The sequence below is a fragment of the Lithobates pipiens genome, unplaced genomic scaffold (genome assembly GCF_037356315.1).
Source record: "Lithobates pipiens isolate NorthernLeopardFrog02 unplaced genomic scaffold, aLitPip1_a1.2 Scaffold_19, whole genome shotgun sequence".
NCBI lineage: Eukaryota > Metazoa > Chordata > Amphibia > Anura > Ranidae > Lithobates > Lithobates pipiens.
The window spans coordinates 87,484,031-87,503,850 of record NW_027507764.1 but is presented as its reverse complement, the minus strand read 5'-3'; the positions used below and the strand labels follow the sequence as shown (position 1 = coordinate 87,503,850).

Sequence of the window (19,820 nt, the reverse complement as noted above, 5' to 3'; positions counted from 1 at the left end):
GTTTTGTTTGTTCTTTAGTGCTTGTTTTTAGGGATTTTTTTTATGCTCTTCCAAAGACTGTAATGGGTCAGATAACGCAGGTAAATGCATGTAAAATCAGACATGCCTTATTTTTTTTTCCGCAGCGTGTAGCTGTGGCTGGCCTATGTATTTTCATGCTACGTGTTTATATGGAAGGTGTAGGGAGCCTAATACTTGATCTGAGAAGGTGCAGTTTTGTTTGTGTTGGAATCAAAGGGTACAATTTTTAATTCAGATTATAATGTGTATTGACCTTACTGATGTGCCCTTTTGGTTCAGGTGAAGTGTGAATTTTAAAAGGATGCATGTTTTTTAAAATAGCTAATTGACCTGCGACTGTGTGCGCTGTAAAACCGTAAATGCATTTTTTTTATAAGCTAGGTGGCTCAGGGTGGGATGTTCAGTAGTATAACTTACATAATATCTATTGATCCGCTTGTCTTTGTATTACATGTGTAGATCAATGTCTTTAGCTGGAGGCGTACATGTTGCAGTCGTCTTTTCCTTTTAGCTTTTATTGGTAGAGGGGACGGGGAAGGTTAATATCAATATATCGTACAGTTCTGCTTGTAGCAGCTCTGTCTTCATGTACTTGCTGAGTCCATGGAGGTAACACCATCAGGAGTATTTTATAAAGCAGAGATTGACAAATCCTCGGAGCAAGGTAGCCAATACTCCATAAAATTTACGGCTGGTCCCTAGGGCTGGGTAAAAAATCCATTTAAATCTTGAATCGATTCAAATTTTCAGCATATTGATTTTTTACATTTTTTTTTATTTTTTTTCACCAGGACCGGCGTGGTGTCAGCGCAGGTCCTGGAGAGCTGCGGGCAGGAGTTTTTAGGTGAGGCCACAGCTTTGGGGCCAGACGCCACAGACTAGGCCGAAGCCGCGGCCTCGCCTAAAAACTCCTGCCTCCAACTCCCCAGGACCGGCGCTGACACCGCGCCAGTCCTGAGGAGCTGCGGGCAGGAGATTTTAGGTGAGGCCGTGGCTTCGGCCTAGTCCGCAGGGCCGGATGCCGTGGACTAGGCTGAAGCTGCGGCCTTGCCTAAAATCTCCTGCCCGCAGCTCCTCAGGACCGGCGCAGTGTCCATCAAAAAAACATAAAAAACTTGATGTGAATCAAATTAAAAAAAAAAAAAATTGCTGATTATTGTGGGGAGAAAATCGCCCAGCTCTACTTGTCCCTAATGTTTGAGGCTTTTTTGAGGCTTTTTTTTTTTTTCTAGTTGTCAATGGAGCTGACTATCAATTTGTCCATCCCTGCTTTGAAGTCTTCCCAGAGCACTTGATGACTAATGAGATACATTAATAACTCTACAGTTCCAATGGGAACAGGCTTCCATTGCAGGGTCTCCCGGTGCTGAAGGGGTCATCTAAATGTATATGCTGGCACTGCTTGGGGCTGCATTGTACTGCCACAGCCTGTCAACACCTTTGTGGTGCTTAGATCACGCTGTCACTTATGACTCTCACTTCAAGCTGTCGCTATCAGAGGCACAGAAAGCAAGTCTCCTTGTTTCATAATGAAAATCTTAAAGGCTAAGTTCGGGTGCAATGCGGGAACCCGCAGTTGATTTGCAGGGTTCTCGCATCGCAATAGTGTGAACCGGCCCTTAGTGTCCGATTTGTCTGCCGCAGTGTCGCAGTCCCGCTATACCTCGCTGATCACTGCCATTACTAGTAAAAAAATAAATTTCCAAAAAAATATCCCATAGTTTGTAGACTCTATAAATTTTGTGCAAACCAATCAATATAAACTTATTGGGATTTTTTTACCAAAAATATGTAGCAGAATACATATTGGCCTGAATTTAAGAAGAAATTAGATTTTTTTTTTTTTTTTTTTTTTTATTGGATTTGTTTTATAGCAGAAAGTAAATTGTCTTTTTTTTTTTTTTTTTTATAGTGTAAAAAAATAGAAACTGCAGAGGTGATCAAATGCAACCAAAAGAAATCTCTATTTGTGGGGAAAATAAAGACATCAATTTTATTTGTGTACAGCGTCGTATGACCACGCCATTGCATAACCATGTCAGTTAAAATAACAAAATGCTGTATCGCAAAAAATGGCCTGGTCATAAAGGGGGTAAACCTTACGGGGCTGAAGTGGTTAAACACACTGCTCGATTACTTCTGCCTTACTTCCTGGACAGACTTTAGGTCATGACACAGGAGGGAGTTGACCAGCTGAGGGTAGATGATACAGAATGTGTGCTAATTAGATCAGCTGGTCAACTCCTTCCTGTGTTATGACCTAAAGTCTGTCCAGGAAGTAAGGCAGAAGTAATCGAGCAGTGTGTTTATACAGTTATGAAGAGAGGGACGTAAGCCTGTGTAGAATTAAAGGAAAGCAGTTTTATTTTTGCAAAATGAGTACCTTAATGATATATTGGTACATAGGGGGGCTTGAATTTTAGAGAAAAAAAAAAAGCAAGGATTTGAAAATCGAACAAACATTTTTTAACACAACTCTACTAGTGTATGGCCAGCTTAGGACAGGTTTTCCTCATTCAGCCTGCTAAACAGTATAGATGGACAGATCTCCCGCCGACAGCTTTTGTATGCTGACAGTCAGGACCATTGTGCCTTGCATAGATATAAGTGCTTAACGGTGTACCTTTTTTATTTTTAATGATTTAAATAAACGTGTTTTTCCAGTTATGTAAATATGTGCTATCGCGTCCGGTTTAGCGTGACTGTTGTGTCATAGAATATTTAACAGGTCAGGCTTTGTTGGGTTCCATGCATACAGTTTTTGTTCGGTGACAGTCTCTTCTAGAACTGCATTGTGATAAAAGCTCTTTCTATGTGGAGCACGCTTTTCAATTAAGTCTGTCTGCAATAACCTGGGCGCTGTAGTCTGTCAGTGTTTAAATGGAGAACAAATTATGCTTAATGAAGCACTTCAGTTCATTTCATGGCCTCTCTTATATCTTTGTCTGGATTCATTAATGGCCATGTTGTAATGTTACACAAGCCATTGAGTGCATTAAATTGACTCAGAGCTGCGGGTTATTTAAGGTGATCCATTGTTTTGGGATAGAGTCCAGATGAAGAAGTGGATTGGAGTCTGCAGATCGTAGAGTGATGTACAGATATATACCTAGTATAGGGACTGTTGCCCTCCGTATTCAATACATACCCACTTCTAGTTACCTTTACATTGGTTGACGACCACCCCCATTGACTAAGGGGTCTCTTGTCCTCTTCAATTAACTGGTGAGCATGCGACCTACTGGGCATGCAAGATGGTTTCTTTATAGGACTAAAGCTTAGTACACACTATGAGAAAACCGGACGAGCAATTGTCCGATTTATTTTATTTTATTTTATTGCCCCCCCCCCAAGGTGCATACCATGATAACCGAAAAATCATATTAACTTGTAAGAAAATTCTTAAACGGCAAAGGTAAACTTAGCTGCATGCTGGTGTAGCAGAGGAAGTGATGTAATGTATGTGATAGCGTTGCACCGATACTAGTACCGGTATTGGTATCGGTGCCGATACCAAGTATTTGAACAAGTATCGCTACTCGTGCAAATGCACCTATACCTGAAACCAATACTTTCAGGCTCGGTTCTTTGAGCTGTCAGTTGAAGTGTTAAAAAGTCTGGTAATTGTCAATGTCAAAAAAAATAAAGTTTATTAATAATATTGCTCAGCTGAAACACTAAAATAAAAAGAAACCTTGTTTCTTTTTGTATCTTTCTTTTTCTTCATCTGCAGATCAAAGGGATGAACAAATGTTCCTCTGTTTAACCCCGTATTAACCCTTAATTTACTATAATCAGCCTTAATTACCTCCTTATTCTCCATTTAATTATTATTTCCTTCTTTTTTTTTTATAAACGATAAACAATTAAAACTTATTTTTTGTTTCCTTTTGTTAGTGAATATTTTTACACCTATATATTAACATATATTTACACATTTCACATTGAAAAAGCACAAAATGAAAAAAAAAAAATCTATTTAATTTGTAAATAACTCTTCAATGCTTTGTACCATTGCTGACAGTTGCAGTAAAAACAAAACATCTGCGGTAGGTATCGGTAATTGGTATCGGCGAGTACCGAAAAAAAGTATCGGTACTCGGAAAAAAAAAAAAAAATGGTATTGGTGCATCCCTAGTATGTGACCTTTCAAGCCACTTCCACCAAATACGTTTCGGAGTGCTCTGGAAGTTTCAGCCTTTGTGAAATTGATTGTTTCAAGATGATTATTGTACAAATTGATTAGCAAACGAGAAAATTTTTCAAGCTTGCATCTTGTTTTTTTTTTTATTTTTTTTTATGCCTGCATAATCGAGATTGGCTGTCAAAAGCACTATACTAATGAACAGATAATCGATCATTCCTCTAACAGAAATGTTTGTATGATTTCCTTATAGTGTGTACCGCCCATTAGTGGAGGATAATTCTGCTTTCAAGCTTTCTGGATGTCTGCTTTTCCAGTAGGTCCTGTGAGGATATACATGCTGAAGGTCAGTAGATTGCATCTTGCTGGGTTGGGGTAAAGGACAGGAGATGGAGATGGTGGTGTTTAGAAATGGTCATCATCTAATGTATTTACAGTAACAAGACCAGGAAGCTGAGGAGGCAGTTGGGATATATTCATATAACGGTAGAGCAGGGGTAATTTCCGATAACCGATAATTATACACCATCTTTATTGATGGGTTTAAAATGATATTAAAGGCAACTTTGTTATTTAACCACTTCAATACAGGGCACTTTCACCCCCTTCCTTCCCAGCCCAATTTTCAGCTTTCAGCGCTCTAGCGCTTTCAGTGACAATTGCGCGGTCATGCTACACTGTACCCAAATGAAATTGTTATCATTTTGTTCGCACAAATAGAGCTTTATTTTGGTGTTATTTATTCACGACTCCGTTTTTTTTTTTTTGCGATATAAGCGCAAAAAAAGCGGAAATTTGGGAAAAAAACAATATTTTCTTTTTTCTATTTGAAAAGAAATCCAATAAAATCAAATTTTGTCATAAATTTAAGCCAAAATGTATTCTGCTACATGTTTTTGGTAAAAAAAATTCCGTTAAGTGTATAATAATTGGTTTGTGTGATCACGGACATATGTACGCAAATGATCATGTACATATGTGTGCAGGTGATCACGTACATATGTGTGCAGATAATCATTGGGACATGTGATTTTAGTGGGACATATGTGGGGGACATGTTTTTATTATTAGGGACATGTGTTTTTATTATTTGGGGACATGTATGTTTTGGGGACATGTGTGTTTTGGGGACATATGTGGGGACTGTGTTTTCACTGTGTGGTGTGTTGTGTGTTTACACTACACTGATGATCAGTGAGTAAAAAGCTGTGAAAAGCAGCCCATACTCACTGATCATCAGCCGGCTGCAGCGTTCTGCTCTCCTCTTCTCAGCGGTGACTTCCGTGTGAGGAGAGGAGAGCCGATTGCCTAGCAACCGGCTGTTTGTTTACATCACATGACGGCCGTGATTGGACACGGCCGTCATGTGATCAGGAGGGCCAATCACAGAGCCCTCCTGCCGATCTGAGATGTGCCGTGTCCGGGTGACACGAGCACATCGGGATCGCGCCGCTGCGCGCGCGATCCCGCTGCTCCTGAATGACGTTCCTGAACGTCCTATCAGGAGCAGGCGGCTCCCACCCGCTGTATATATACATTGGCCGGGTGGGAAGTGGTTAAAAAAAAGTCATACTTCCCTGCAAACATGTCATACTTTCCCTGCTGCCGCTCCTGTCCCCTCCCTCCTGTCAAGTGCCCCCAGAGCAAGCAGCTTGTTGCAGGGACACCCAAGCAGGCTCGCTCCCGAGCTGCTGCTCTGCGTGTATCTAGTCAGAGGGCCGTGGCTCAGCCCCATCCCATCTCTCCTCCCCTTGGCTTTGCGCTCGCAACATTATTATTTTTATTTTATAAATCATGTTTTCAATATTTTTTCACAGTGCATCTAGGGAAGGGGGTGGGTGGTGTGTGGCAGTGGACTGTGTCAGTAGTTTTTTTATTTTTAAAAATATTTTTTTTTTGTTTTTAATTTGTTTCACAATGTTTTTTGGGGGGAGGGGGTTGGGTCAGGGGAGAGTTGTGTCAGTAGTTTTTTTTTTTTTTGTTTTTTTTAAATTTGGGGGCTTTGGTCATAAACAGACCCCTGACATCTTCCCTTTGAGACAGACAAAGGGACTGAGGACACGGATTCCCCAGTCCCTTTCTTACCACTAAAGATGAATGAACAGGAGACAGAGGCTCCTGTTCATTCATAAACTGAGCGGAGCAACACCGTTTACTCAACTCAGTAATTAAAGGACACGGGAGTGATCTCGCTCACTGTTTCCAATTCCTGATGGTTCCCCCCCGCAGTCGGCATTTGATGAGAGGGAAGCCGGCTGCGGGGTACGGTGGAGAAGGAGGACAGGAGTGGCAGAGGAGAACACGGGGGCCGTAGGAGAACAGGGGAGGGGGGTGGAGAAGGAAACAGCTGGGAATGATCGGTGGGGTGGGAGGGACAGCTGTGAACACCGATCTCCCTGTATAGCTTTTTAGCTGACAGCCGCAGGAGGGAGAGAAGAAGCGTCTGTCAGCTAAAAATCTATACAAAGGAGATCGGTGTTCACAACTGTTCCCCACCGCACCAATCATTCCCAGGAGACCGGGAGGCGCTTGCGGAAGACTCCCGCACTTTGCAGGGAGACTTGGGATGTCTGGGACACTCTCCTTATGTTGTGATGCGTTATGCTTCAGCTGTGCGTACCTTGGCTTTTTTTTAATTTTATGTATTCTTAGGAACATTACATCCGTAGTCTGGAATGACAACAACTCCTCGTTTTTGGGGCTTCATATTGACACACTGAACTCCTATGTAGTGGTATTGCAGACATATACATCTCCTACGTATCGTATCAGTTTGGAATCTTTACTGACTGCATCCGTCTATTGGCTATGATGCTTTAACCACTTCAGCCCCGGAAGGTTTTACAAACTTCCTGACCAGGCCATTTTATGTGATAAGGCACCGCGTCTCTTTAACTGACAATTGCACGGTCGTGCGATGCTGTACCCACATAAAATTGATGTCCTTTTTTTCCTACAAACAGAGCTTTCTTTTGGTGGTATTTGATCATCTCTGTTTTGATTTTTTGCGCTATAAACAAAAAAAAGGCTGGCAATTTTGAAAAAAAATATTTTTTACTCTGCTATAATACATATCCAAAAAAAAAAAATGTAAATGAATTAATTCATCAATTTAGGCCACTATGTATTCTGCTACATATGTTTGGTAAAAAATATCTCAATAAGCATATATTGATTGGTTTGCGCAAAAGTTATAGTGTTCACAAACTACGGGATAGATTTAGGGACTTTTATTTTTTGGTGGCGATCTGCGATTTTTAGCGGGACTGCGACATTGCAGAGGACAAATCTGACCCTAAGTGACACTTTTTGTGGACCAGTGACACCAATACAGTGATCAGAGCTAAAAAAAATGCACTGATCCCTGCAAAAATGACACTGGCAGGGAAGGGGTTAATATTAGCGGGCAATCAAGTGGTTAAACGTGTTCCCTGGGAGGTGTTTCTAACTAGGGGGGGGTGTTACACTGGAGGAACAATGAGATCGTGATTATGCTTAGCTGAAACACGATCTCTCACTTTTCCTCGTTGACAGGTTAGCAGTGTGCTTTTTTTACATCGGCACACTGCAGCTCCAGCTCTCCTGTGAATGATTGGCGGGTCGCGTCAGCCATCGCGGCTGCTGAACCCACTGATTAGCTCCCACTGTGTCCAATCACAGCGGGAGCGGCGCGCCCCCTAAACTGCGGGTACAAATCACGTAGAGATACATTATTTTGGGCACCTGGGCCACCCTGCCACAGGAAATGTACATGGGGCGGTCCGGAAGCGGTTAAAGAGTGAGCAACAAAGTGGATCCCGAGCAAAGTATTTTTAAGGCAAACATATCAATCTACTTATCTTTCTTCATGCCTTGATGCATATTCTTTATACCAGACTATAGCTGATGACAGGGGCATTGCTGGGCTACAAAAAATCTGGGGTTAGAGCCCATAGCAGTGTAGTAAAGAAAGTCATACGCTTGGGCGGGCATACACATGTATATACAGTAATATACGTATGTGTATATATATATATATATATATATATCTATCCCCAGAGAGCCCCCCCCCTTACATCAGGGTCCCCAGAGAGCCCCCCCTTACATCAGGGTCCCCAAAGAGCCCCCCCTTACATCAGGGTCCCCAGAGAGCCCCCCCTTACATCAGGGTCCCCAGAGAGCCCCCCCTTACATCAGGGTCCCCAGAGAGCCCCCCCTTACATCAGGGTCCCCAGAGAGCCCCCCCTTACATCAGGGTCCCCAGAGAGCCCCCCCTTACATCAGGGTCCCCAGAGAGCCCCCCCTTACATCAGGGTCCCCAGAGAGCCCCCCCCTTACATCAGGGTCCCCAGAGAGCCCCCCCCTTACATCAGGGTCCCCAGAGAGCCTCCCCCTTACATCAGGGTCCCCAGAGAGCCTCCCCCTTACATCAGGGTCCCCAGAGAGCCTCCCCCTTACATCAGGGTCCCCAGAGAGCCTCCCCCTTACATCAGGGTCCCCAGAGAGCCCCCCATTTACATCAGCATCCCCAGAGAGCCTCCCCTCCCCTTGGGGACCCCTGCAGAGGCTCGGAGCTATGGGCCCCAGATTCAGGGCTATAGCCCCAACAGCCACCCCCTAGGGATGCCACTGGCTGATGATGCATGTTTTTAGGTTTTGCTAATTTTAATGTGGAATTAAAAATGTAGTTTTACGGACTATGTCGTTTTTTGATCATTTTGGCACATAAATCCCCCCCCTTTTTTTTTTTTCCATTGCCCCTTGTTGGGAATATATGGAAAGTTACTATTTGTAACTGTAAACTGTACAATTAGGTTTGCAGTTAAAGTAGAAGTAATTGAAGAACTTGCTTTTTTTTCCATTTTGTATAGCGTAAGGGAGGGTTATAACTGCTATGATTTTTTTTTTGTCATCTGTGTGCCATTGTGGAGATTTCTCTTCCCCTCCTGTCCCTTAGCCAAAATTAGTGAGTAGAAATTCCTCCAAAGTAAGGGAACCCCTGGTTGTCACTAGCACTTGTCTCTCTATTGGAAGATTTCCCTCTCTATTCCTGTTCTGCTGACAACCCAAAATATGGATTTATCTTTCACTTTCAGAAATAAAAGGACAAATAGAGCGAGTAAATGGCCCTACCGGGGACATAGACAGCAATACAAACTGACAGGTGATCTAATCCCGCTCCCCTCTATCCAAAACTAAAGAAAGGTTTTGAACACTTTAACTGTGTTCAAACTTGGCATGTGATAAGAAAATTGCATCAGCAGAAATTGCCCTCTTTGAAAATCACGTTAAAACAATCATTAGACTAAGAAAGAAAGAAAGCTGAATATATGGAAAATGTCCCTTTTCCCATCTTTACCCCTGATGGTGATGGTGGACCTTACTGATCTGAATAGGGTGGTGGTGGGTTACGCATATTTTCATCATCTGCTCTTTTTGAATTGCCCAGGTTTGTGACAAGCTGGCTTTAAAGCCGCCACTGGTGTATTTTATACAGTGCCTTGCAAAAATATTTGCCCCCTTTGCATTTTTCGTGTTTTGTTGCCTCACAACCTGGAAATAACATGGATTGTTTGAGGATTTGCATCATTTAATTTACACAACATGACCACAACTTTGAAGATATATTTTATTTTTATTGTGAAGCAAACAACAAATAGGGCAAAATAACAGAAAAAGTCAATGTGCATAACTATTCACCCCCCTAAAGTCAATACTTTGTAGAGTCACCTTTTGTGGCCATCACAGCTCCAAGTCGCTTTGGATAAGCTCTCTCTAGTCTCTATGAGCTTGTCACATCTTACTACGGGGATTTTTGCCCATTCCTCCTTGCAAAACTGCTCCAGCTCCTTTAAATTGGATGGTTTGCTCTTGTGAACAGCAATCTTTAAGTCTGACCACAGATTTTCCATTGGATTGAGGTCTGGGCTTTGACTAGGCCATTCCAACACATTTGCATGTTTGCCCTTAAACCACTCAAGTGTTGCTTTAGCAGTGTGTTTGGGGTCATTGTCCTGCTAGAATGTGAACCTCCGTCCTAGCCTCAAATTACACACAGAGCGGCTCAGGTTTTGCTCAAGAATATCCCTGTATTTAGCAACATCCATCTTTCCCTCAACTCTGACCAGTTTCCCAGTCCCGACTGCTGAAAAACATCCTCATAGCATGATGCTGCCACCACCATGTTTCACTGTGGGGATGGTGTTCTTTGGTTGATGTGATTTGTTGGGTTTGCCATAGATTTTTTTTTTTTTTTTGATAGCCAAAAAGTTCAAATTATTCTCATCAGACCAGAGCACCTTCTTCCATACATTTTGGGAGTCTCCCACATGCTTTTTCGCAAACTCAGAACGTGCCATTTTTGTTTTTTTCTGAAAGTGATGGCTTTCTTCTGGCCACTCTGCCATAAAGCCCAACTCTATGGAGCGTACGGTTTATTGTTGTCCTATGTACAGATACTTCAGTCTCTGCTGTGGAACTCTGCAGCTCCTCCAGGGTTTACCTCAGGTCTCTGTGCTGTCTCTCTAATTAATGCCCTCCTTGCCTGGTCCCTGAGTTTTGGTGTGCGGCCGTCTTTTGGCAGGTTTGGTGTTGTGCCATGTTCTTTCCATTTGGTTATGATAGATTTGGTGGTGCTCCTATGGATCATCAAAGATTTGTATATTTTTATTATAACCTAACCCCAACTTGTACTTCTCAACAACATTGTCCCTTACTTGTTTGGAGAGTTCCTTGGTCTTCATGGCAGTGTTTGGCTAGTGGTGCCTCTTGCTTAGGTGTTGCAGCCTCTGGGGCCTTTTAAAAAGGTGTGTGTATGTAATGACAGATCATGTGACACTTAGATTACACACAGGGGGACATCATTTCATTAATTGTGACACTTCTGAAGGTAATTGTTTGCACCAGAGCTTTTTATGGGCTTTATAACAAAGGGGGTGAATACTTACGCACATGCCAATTATCAGTTTTTGATTTCTGAAAAGTCGTTTTATGTATATATTTTTCTAATTTCACCAACTTAGACTATTGTGTTCTGATCCATCACATATAGACATTGAACTAAAGGCTGTAATGTAACAAAATAGGTAAAGAGCCAAGGGGGTTCAATACTTTTACAAGGCACTGTACGTCGACAGCAGCAGGGGGTTTTACATACAGTCCTAGCTGTTAGAGCAGTCGGGAATGTTTGTAAATTTGACAAGTTCACTGTCGCCTGTGAGAGGAAAGTGATTGGACAGCTGTATGCCCTGTATGTTTGCCCACCCACCTTCCCCTTATACGTCCTCCTGCCATGTTTCTGAGCTCCGCCAGGTAGAGGGGAGAGAGATCAGTGAACACGTGCTTGCTGATCTCCCCCCTAATAAGCATAATGTATAAAAATTCACTTCGGGTCCAATTGCCACTTTCCACGGGTGCTGGCGAGGAAGAAGCTATAATTTCAAAAATAGAAGTCTTAATAGTTTATCAATTAACAAAATGGAAAGTAAAATGGACATAAGAGAAATCCGAATCAATTCAATATTTGGTGGGACCTCTCTCTGCCTTCAAAACAAAATCATTTCTTCCAGGTACACTTGCACGCAGATTTTGAAGGAACTCAGCAGGTAAGTTGTTCCATACATCTTGGAGAACTAACCACAAATCTGTGAATGTAGCCTGCCTCAAATCCTTCTGTCACTTCATTTAATCCCAGACAGACTCCAAAGTTGAGATCGGGGATCTGTGGGGGGCCAAACCATCACTTTCAGGACTCCTTCTTTACTCTCATGATAGTTCCTAATGACATTGGCTGTATGTTGTGGGTTGTTGCCCTGCTGCAGAATAAATTTGGGGCCAGTCACACACTTCCCTGATGGTATGGCATGATGGATAATTATCTGCTTGTATTTCCCTTTATATGTACTTCAAATGTTTATTTATCTTTATTCCTGCAATTTGGCTTTAGGTATTTTAAATAAAGGGAAGCCTTTGGGACTCTTGCCCATCAGAGGTGTTTCAGAAGGTCAGATAACTGACATACGTGCGAAGAGGAAAGGTGATAAAAACAGGCAGTATTAAAATGGGGGAATATAACCTTTTGTCCTCTTGCTAAAATTAAAGCACCAGAAATGACTCACCCGTGCCCCGGTGCTCCCCGGCCATCTGGTATCCTGAAGATAAAAGATGTGGAAAAATAATTACTTTTCTCAAGAGCGAGAACCATAACAGCATTGCAATGTCAGATCTAATTCACAGAGTAATAATTAGTTTAACATTATCTTTCATCGCTATATTAACAGTTAGCCGCTTTTAGGTAAAACTATTTACAACCGGACCTATGCGAGAATGGGAAAATGAAAGGCCAACTCCAGGATCACCACCTCTCTCAGTACTTCTGGGTTTAGTGCTGTATCTAATCTCCAGCTAGACAGGAAGAAGCTGATCAAACACAGTCTATTCTCAGTCGGCAATAAAGGGGTGCAGAGGTGACATTAGGGGTCTAATAAACCCTCGATGCCTCCTTAAAGAGAACAAGTCATCTGCACTATCATATCACATGGGGGTGAAGGGGGGGTTCCGCTCCTTGTGATAGCAATAACATTAAAGTATAATTAAAGGCAGATCTTTTTTAGTTTTGGATGGAGTGCAGAAGCATTAGAACACCTGTCAGTTTCTATGGCTGTCTGTACCCCCGTACACCCTTACCCTCTCTATTTGTACTGTTTACCATTATCATATAAAGAGAAAGTAAAAGAAAATCCCCTATTTTGGGTCGTCTCCAGAAAAGTAATAGAGGGGAAATCGTCCAATGGGGCACTAGTTCTGTTGATCCGGGGGCCCCTAATGAATACCCTTAAAGCGGAGTTCCACCCACTTTTACAACTTGGTCTTAAAGGAAAGACCACCCCTCCATCCCTCGTTTTTGGATAACTATTTTTTTCTTACCTTTTCTGAAGTACATGGTGTGCGTCCACCCTAGCTTGGTCACGGCCCGGTGCGTCATTTCCTCCTTCTCCCCCACTGCTTTCTGGGACCCGTGTGTGTCCCAGAAGATGACTGGGCCATTCAGAAAGCACAGCGTGACTCGTGCATGGGTAGTAGGAAACAAGCTGTGAAGCCTGAAATCTCCACTGCCAGTTTCCCTTAGTTACAGTGGCGGCGCCTGCACCCGATCCAATGTTTCCTGGACAGGTAAGTGTCCTTATTAAAAGTCAGCAGCTACAGTGTTTGTAGCTGATTGCTTTAAAAAAATAAAAATTTTGCAGCTGGAACATCGCTTTCACTTGCAGGGTTTTCTTCTCACTTCCTGTTTGGCTATGGGACAGGAAGTGCAGGGAAATTTCCGCAGTTATGTTGATTTGCATTTTAATGAGTGAAATAAGTATTTTATCCCCTATAAATCAGCAAGATTTCTTCTATACAGGTAATGAGTTGAAATTAGGAGCACTCTCTTAAAGTGCAGGTATACTGTGAGGTTAAGTCCAGCAAGGTGCATGCCTAGTGGCGGCTGGTGCTCAAAATTTATTGGGGGGTGCAAACAAACTGAAAAATTCTTTTTAAAAAAACCCCATCAATTGCAGCCTAACTGTGCCCACCAAACACTGCCACTGTGCCCATCAAATGCTGCCACTGTGCCATCAAGGGGGGTGGAGGACACTGAACGGTTGGTAAGGTGGATGAATTTTGCAGGAGCATTCATTATGATAGACTTTTGTTATTGTGAATGTGGCCCAGTTTTATTTTAATAGAGTAGTGGAGTGGTTGTAAGTTCTCATCAGCATAGTGTTCCAACGCAGTGCGACAGCGTATTGTTTTTTCTATTTTTTATAAAGGTGAACTAACCTTTTAAGTAACCTTAAAGTGATATTAAAGTGATATTAATCTTGTTTGTTAGAGAAAAAAAAAAAACGTTATACTTCCCTGTTCTGTGCTGTGATTTTGCACAGAGCAGCCCAGATCTTCATCTTCTCTGGTCCCACATCGGCACTCATGGGCCCCTCCCTTGCCACTATGGGGGCACCCAAGCTGAGCCGCTGCTCAGTGTGTCCATTCAGACACAGAGCTGTGGCTCTGCCCTGCCCTGTCCCTTCCATCTCCTGATTAGCTCACTGGCTGGGATTGACAGCAGCAGGAACCAATGGCTCCTGCTGCTACCAAAAGCCAATCAGGAGTGAGAGTCCCTTGAGAGGCATGGCTCTCCTGGACCTCGCTGGATCAAGCAGGGGCTCAGGTAATTCTTATGGGGGGCTGGGGGGGGATGCTGCACACAGAAGGTTTTTTAACTTCATGCATAGAATGCATGAAGGTAAAAAAAACTTTTCCCTTTACAACCACTTTAAGGTCTAAAATGTGCGTTTTAACAAGTGCATAAAATGGAAAAAAAATGGTTTCGGTGGTGAAAAGGTTAAGGGGCTGACATATATATTTAGTGTGCTCCTTACAGCCGTGAAGCTTCGTTTAATAAAGTATTGCATTATACAAATTGAATTTTGCCATTAGATTTATTTTTCCTGTCGTGTTATTTAGGCTGGGATATTAGGCTGATTTATGATTTGACTGCAGGTTATGCGTATCAGAGTTAAATTGGAGCATTATATCATACTTGCTCCCCCCTCCCATCCAGCTTTAGGGCTCATGCACACGGGCACTGAGATTTATGCAGGATGCTGCTAGCAGAAAAATCCTGGTTAAAAATATTTAGTGTATCTCTGATACATATCCACATGCATAAGTCTGTATAAGTTGAAATGCGTAAAGGCAGATATACGGGCTCTTACACTTTATTGATGTTTACTTCTCTCCCATGGCCTCCTTGAGTGCCATTCACTTGGCAGTGGTGGGGAAGACACATAATGACTGAAGGCCGCGATCATTCTGCACTGCCTAATGAACTGACTCATTCATAATCGGGGGGAGATTTAAGGATCATTAATGTGCCAGTGATGGTGGAAGCGCAGAATGACATTGGCAGTCGGTCGTTCTGAATGAAAGAAAGCAGAGATCATTCTGTGCCTGTATGGCCGCCGCTGCCCACATGTTGTTTGTGTTTACATGTCCTCCCTGGCTCTAAATGAGGCATTCACTAGGCAGCGGCACACATGGCCGTGTCCATTTACAGTGCCTTGATACCCTTTGAAATGTTCCAGATTTTGTCATGTTACAACCAAAAACGTAAATGTATTTTATTGGGATTTTATGTGACAACACAAAAGGTGCACATAATTGTGAAGTGGAAGGAAAATGATAAATTTGAAAACAAAGCACACAAAGTTCACATTAAAGTGGTTGTAAACCCTTTTCAACCACTTTTTGCTACAGGTAAGCCTATAATAAGGCTTACTTGTAGCCATCCTGGATATTTACAGCATGTGCCAACGCCATCGCACATGCGCACTGAATCAATGGTACGTACGTGCCATTGCTTGAGGTAGACTGTGCTGTTACCAGCGGCTCCTGTGCGCATGCGTAGGGGCAACGTCATTGCAGCTCCGGCCAATCACAGCACCGGAGCCCACGATACCAGTTAGTAACTCCAGGAGCGATGTTGCCAGGGCGGTGAACGAGGACCGCTGCGGGGGCTTCGATCTAAATTAAGTAATATGTAATGAGCTAGTATGCTATGCATAAGAGCTCCTTACGGTATGTCTTTGTCTTGCAGGTTTTTTTTTTGTTTGTTTTGTTGGTGGCTTTACAACCACTTTAAAGTAGTCTCCATCGCAGTGGTTCTCACCATCAATGTGATAACCAAACAATGCTTAGCCTCGTGGCTCCTATTTGCAGTATCTCTGCTTAGGCTTCCAGCCTTGGTCCTCCAGACCGTCAAACACACAGTCCCAGTGCTCATGCACTCAACGCTGAACTGTCCTCAGCTCTGATTGTTTTTCCTACAGCTCCCTGCTGCAACCTTACAGGCTTGGCCTTTCACTGTCCCAGCGTGGACAGTACGGAGCAATGTGCTCCTAGCAGCTTCCTTTCACAGACTGAACCCCCCTCGGGAGGATGGGGCCACTCATCTCTAAGGGTCCTTTCACACGATTTGTTTAGCAGGGGATTGTTCCGCTGATCCCCGCTGAACAGGTGAATGACAGGTCTGTCTACACTCACTGTGCAGACATGGATCTGTCAGAGTCCCGCTTTCCTCTCTCTATAAGGAGATCGGATAGAAACGGACCGCCTGTCCATTTTCATCCGATCCCATCCGATCTGCCAGACAGATGGAAAATAGGGTCACCATCCATCTAGATTTTATGGACGGGATTAGATCGAATAGCAGCGGGTGTCCCTTACGGACCGGCTGCTCATGCCTGTTATTATTATGGTTGCGTTCACACTATTGCAAATTGGATGCGGGTTTCCCCACAACCAATTCGCATTGCAGGAGATTGTGCCTGGCTCTCTATGGAGCTGGTTCACACATCCCCTGTGCAGCTCCAGTGTGAATTGCTCAGTCCTGTGTTTGATCGGTTTCAGGTCTGAAATTCAACCAGATCCGATGAATGGAGATGCACCGGACCCGCTCCGTGCTCTAGTGTGAATTCAGCCTAAAAGACAACGTAACCATAGATGGCGTTGTCCCTTAGGATTACCTTGGGATTCATGGATATAAATGAAAGGTCAGAAATTGGAGTCTCACCACTTTAAGTGAAGCATCCACATGGAATGTGGCATGAATGACTTGTATACTAGTAGAAACTAGGACTGTGTATAAAAGAAGAGTTTAGAACTAGTCCGTGTTCATTAGCGCTACATGAAAAGAGACTTTTTTTGGCAGTGGCTCCTGGCATTTTATGGAGTTCAGAAGGAACTGTCTCAGTAGTTATTATAGTTTTTCGGTATGAACTATGTTCTTGTGTTTACTTGTTATGAGATCCATCCTCCCACAATGATGGCATGAAGGTTATTTACTGCTTGACACAAGAGTCCGATTAGACCAATTAGCACCATAGATTGTTTCCTGCCCTGTAACTGAACACCCTCATTTGAAGGTCTTTCTATTCAGTCTACAGAAGTGGTGAGATTCCCGCTGACTGATGAGCAGTAAGTGGTTGTCCGTTTGCTCAGCAGCTGTATGACTGAAGAACCCTTATATGAGAGGAGTGGACAGCTTTTATTAGAGGAGTAATAACAATGATTCCCGTAATCCAAGGCCGCTCCTGTCATTTCTCTGCTGGAATGTGCAGCATTTCATTGTAAAATAATAATAAAATAATTCTAGAAATAAATTAAAGGCCAGGACCTCACTTTTTGCCGCCCTTACACCATGGAGCATATGCATTTTTTTTTTTTCAATGGCCATTCAGTCTGGTCACTTGATGTCACAGATTCTTTTCCTCCTCTTCTGTCCTAATGAGGGCACCGTCAGTATGTGAAATAATTACTGGAGCATTGATTAGTGAGCTCAGGGTACGCTCCAGGGGGTGGAACTTTGACACCCCGAGGTCACAGGTGGGCGGATCTTTGACACCCCGTGGTCACAGGGAGGGCGGCTCATTGATGCTCTGATGTCACAGGAAATGGGTTGAATGATGCTTGACATTGTTCAACCCAGGGGTCTCCAAACTTTGGGACCACATGGTATATTTTAAAAATATTCGCAGACCAAAAACAAATTTGGTTATAAATGAATGTAAATTGTAATAAATGAATAAGTTCCCTCTACTAGTGCTTAAGAGTTTCCCCTTACATCCAGGAGTGCCCAACAGATGCCCCTCTTACATCCAGTAGTGCCCAACAGATGCCCCTTACATCCAAGAGTACCTAGCAGATGCCCCATTACTTTCAGCAGTGCCCAGCAGATGCCCCCCTTACATCCAGTAGTGCCTAGTAGATGCCCCTTTACATCCGGGAGTGCCTAATAGATGCCCCCTTACACCTAGGATTGCCCAGCAGATGCCCCCTTACATCCAGTAGTGCTGATCAAATGCCCCCTTACATCCAGTAGTGCCCAACAGATACCCCCTTACATCCAAGAGTACCTAGCAGATGCCCCCTTAGATCCAGGAGTGAGTGCCCAGCAAATGCCCCCTTATATCCAATAGCACCTAGCAAATGCCCCCTTACATCCAGGAGTGCCTAGTAGATGCCACCTTACACCCAGGATTGCCCAGCAGATGCCCCCCTTACATCCAAGAGTCCCTCATTACATGCAGGCGCACTTATCCAAGACCCCCTTACATCAAGGAGTGTACATCAGAGTCCCCTTACCCTTCAGGAGACAGTACAGCAGGGTGGAAGCCGGGAGGTGGAACCGGTCTGGTCAGACGAAATCTGAAATTTTCCTGTCAATTCTTGGGACAAGGCAATCAAGTCATTGGTTGCTTGGACGGTCCTAGCAACCAAACCCAGCGGAGGAGGAGGGGGAGGGTCTGCACTGGGGGCTTAGGGTGGAGGGCTTTGTGGCATCTGACTTGGTTGGCAGTCTCCATATTACACAGACAAGGTTGTTGCTGGCCAGATATCATGCAGCTGGCTGAATAGACGCCCTGACTGTGACTGTGTGGGGAAACTGCACCCCAAATAGGGTGAGAGCTTTTTTTTTTTTTTTTCTTTTTTTTCCTGTAATGCTGTTGGGCAATACATTCTTTTCCTGTTTTTTTTTTTCTTGTACACTACTAAAGTCAGGCTTTAAGGCAAGCTTCTGGACATGACTTGATGGATATGTTCTCTGGATGTTATCAGAGCAGAGGTGGTCACACTCCTCAGTGACATTTTATAAAAAAAGGATGATATCGATCTTATGATTTGAGATATCATCTGTCACACCTCTCAGTTCATATTCTTTTCCTCCCCCCTAGTTTCCCCTCCATGCTCTGTTTATGAACTCCCAGAACTGTACTGTATCGGAGAGAAGAGTCCGTGTAGATGACAGATGGTCACATTTGAGAGACTTTTTGACTTCTGTATGAAAATAAAATCGCTGATTTCATTTTACTCTGCAATGTAAACTGCATCCTATACAAAGGCGATGGGGAGGTGCACAGAGAGCCCTTAGCCTGCTGGCTATTGTGCCTCCTGTTACATGACGAAAAACGATTGTTTTCGATGTGCTCTGTTCACACCACAACACTGTGGTTTTGTGCGATGTCGCACTGGATGGCACCACACTATGTCACTATGGGGTCAATTTACTAAGAGAGAAATACTGCAGGAATCTTAGAGTTAAATTAACTCATGCGCTATTTATCTCAAAAGTAGTTCATTAACTGAAAAAAAAGTTATTTAGGTTCAGTTCACACTGCTGCGACTTGGGATCCAACTTGTGAGACCCCAAATTGCATGACATGTGAAATCCCATGTTAGTCAATGAGTGCTGTCATAATTGGCACTACTGAAATTGCTCCAACTTTAGTAAAGGTTCCTGTACTACTTCAATGCTACTTCTATCCAACTTGTACCCTTAGACTTTAGTGGAAGTCACCTCTAAGTCGGATCCTCATCTATATTGATTTGGATCAATACCCAGGCAATCCCGAAAGTTGCTTCTAAGGTCACATCAAATTAGTACTCAAGTCACCAGCAAATCACCAGGAAGTCGCCTGTCAAAGTCGCACCAAAAGTCACATGACTTTCCGATTGCAGTAGTGTGCATAAAGAAGAACTGCAGTTTGCTCACATAATTCGTAATAAAAACTTCTTTACCTTTCTGAAGCTTCCCTCCAACCACTTGGCATATTATTTTATATATACTGTGATTCTG

At 43.2% G+C, this 19,820-nt stretch overlaps 1 protein-coding gene across 2 annotated transcripts in view; it reads left to right on the top strand.

The window, feature by feature from the left end:
• MPP7 (MAGUK p55 scaffold protein 7) overlaps positions 1–19,820 on the top strand; it is a 682,552-nt gene that overhangs the window by 125,289 nt on the left and 537,443 nt on the right. Inside the window, exon 2 of one of the 2 annotated variants that reach the window (XM_077491039.1) lies at positions 4,419–4,511. The exons of the other annotated variant lie outside the window; for it this stretch is intronic. The gene's annotated coding sequence lies outside the window, so the exon portion shown is untranslated. The remainder of the gene's footprint in view (positions 1–4,418; positions 4,512–19,820) is intronic. 2 annotated transcript variants of the gene reach the window in all.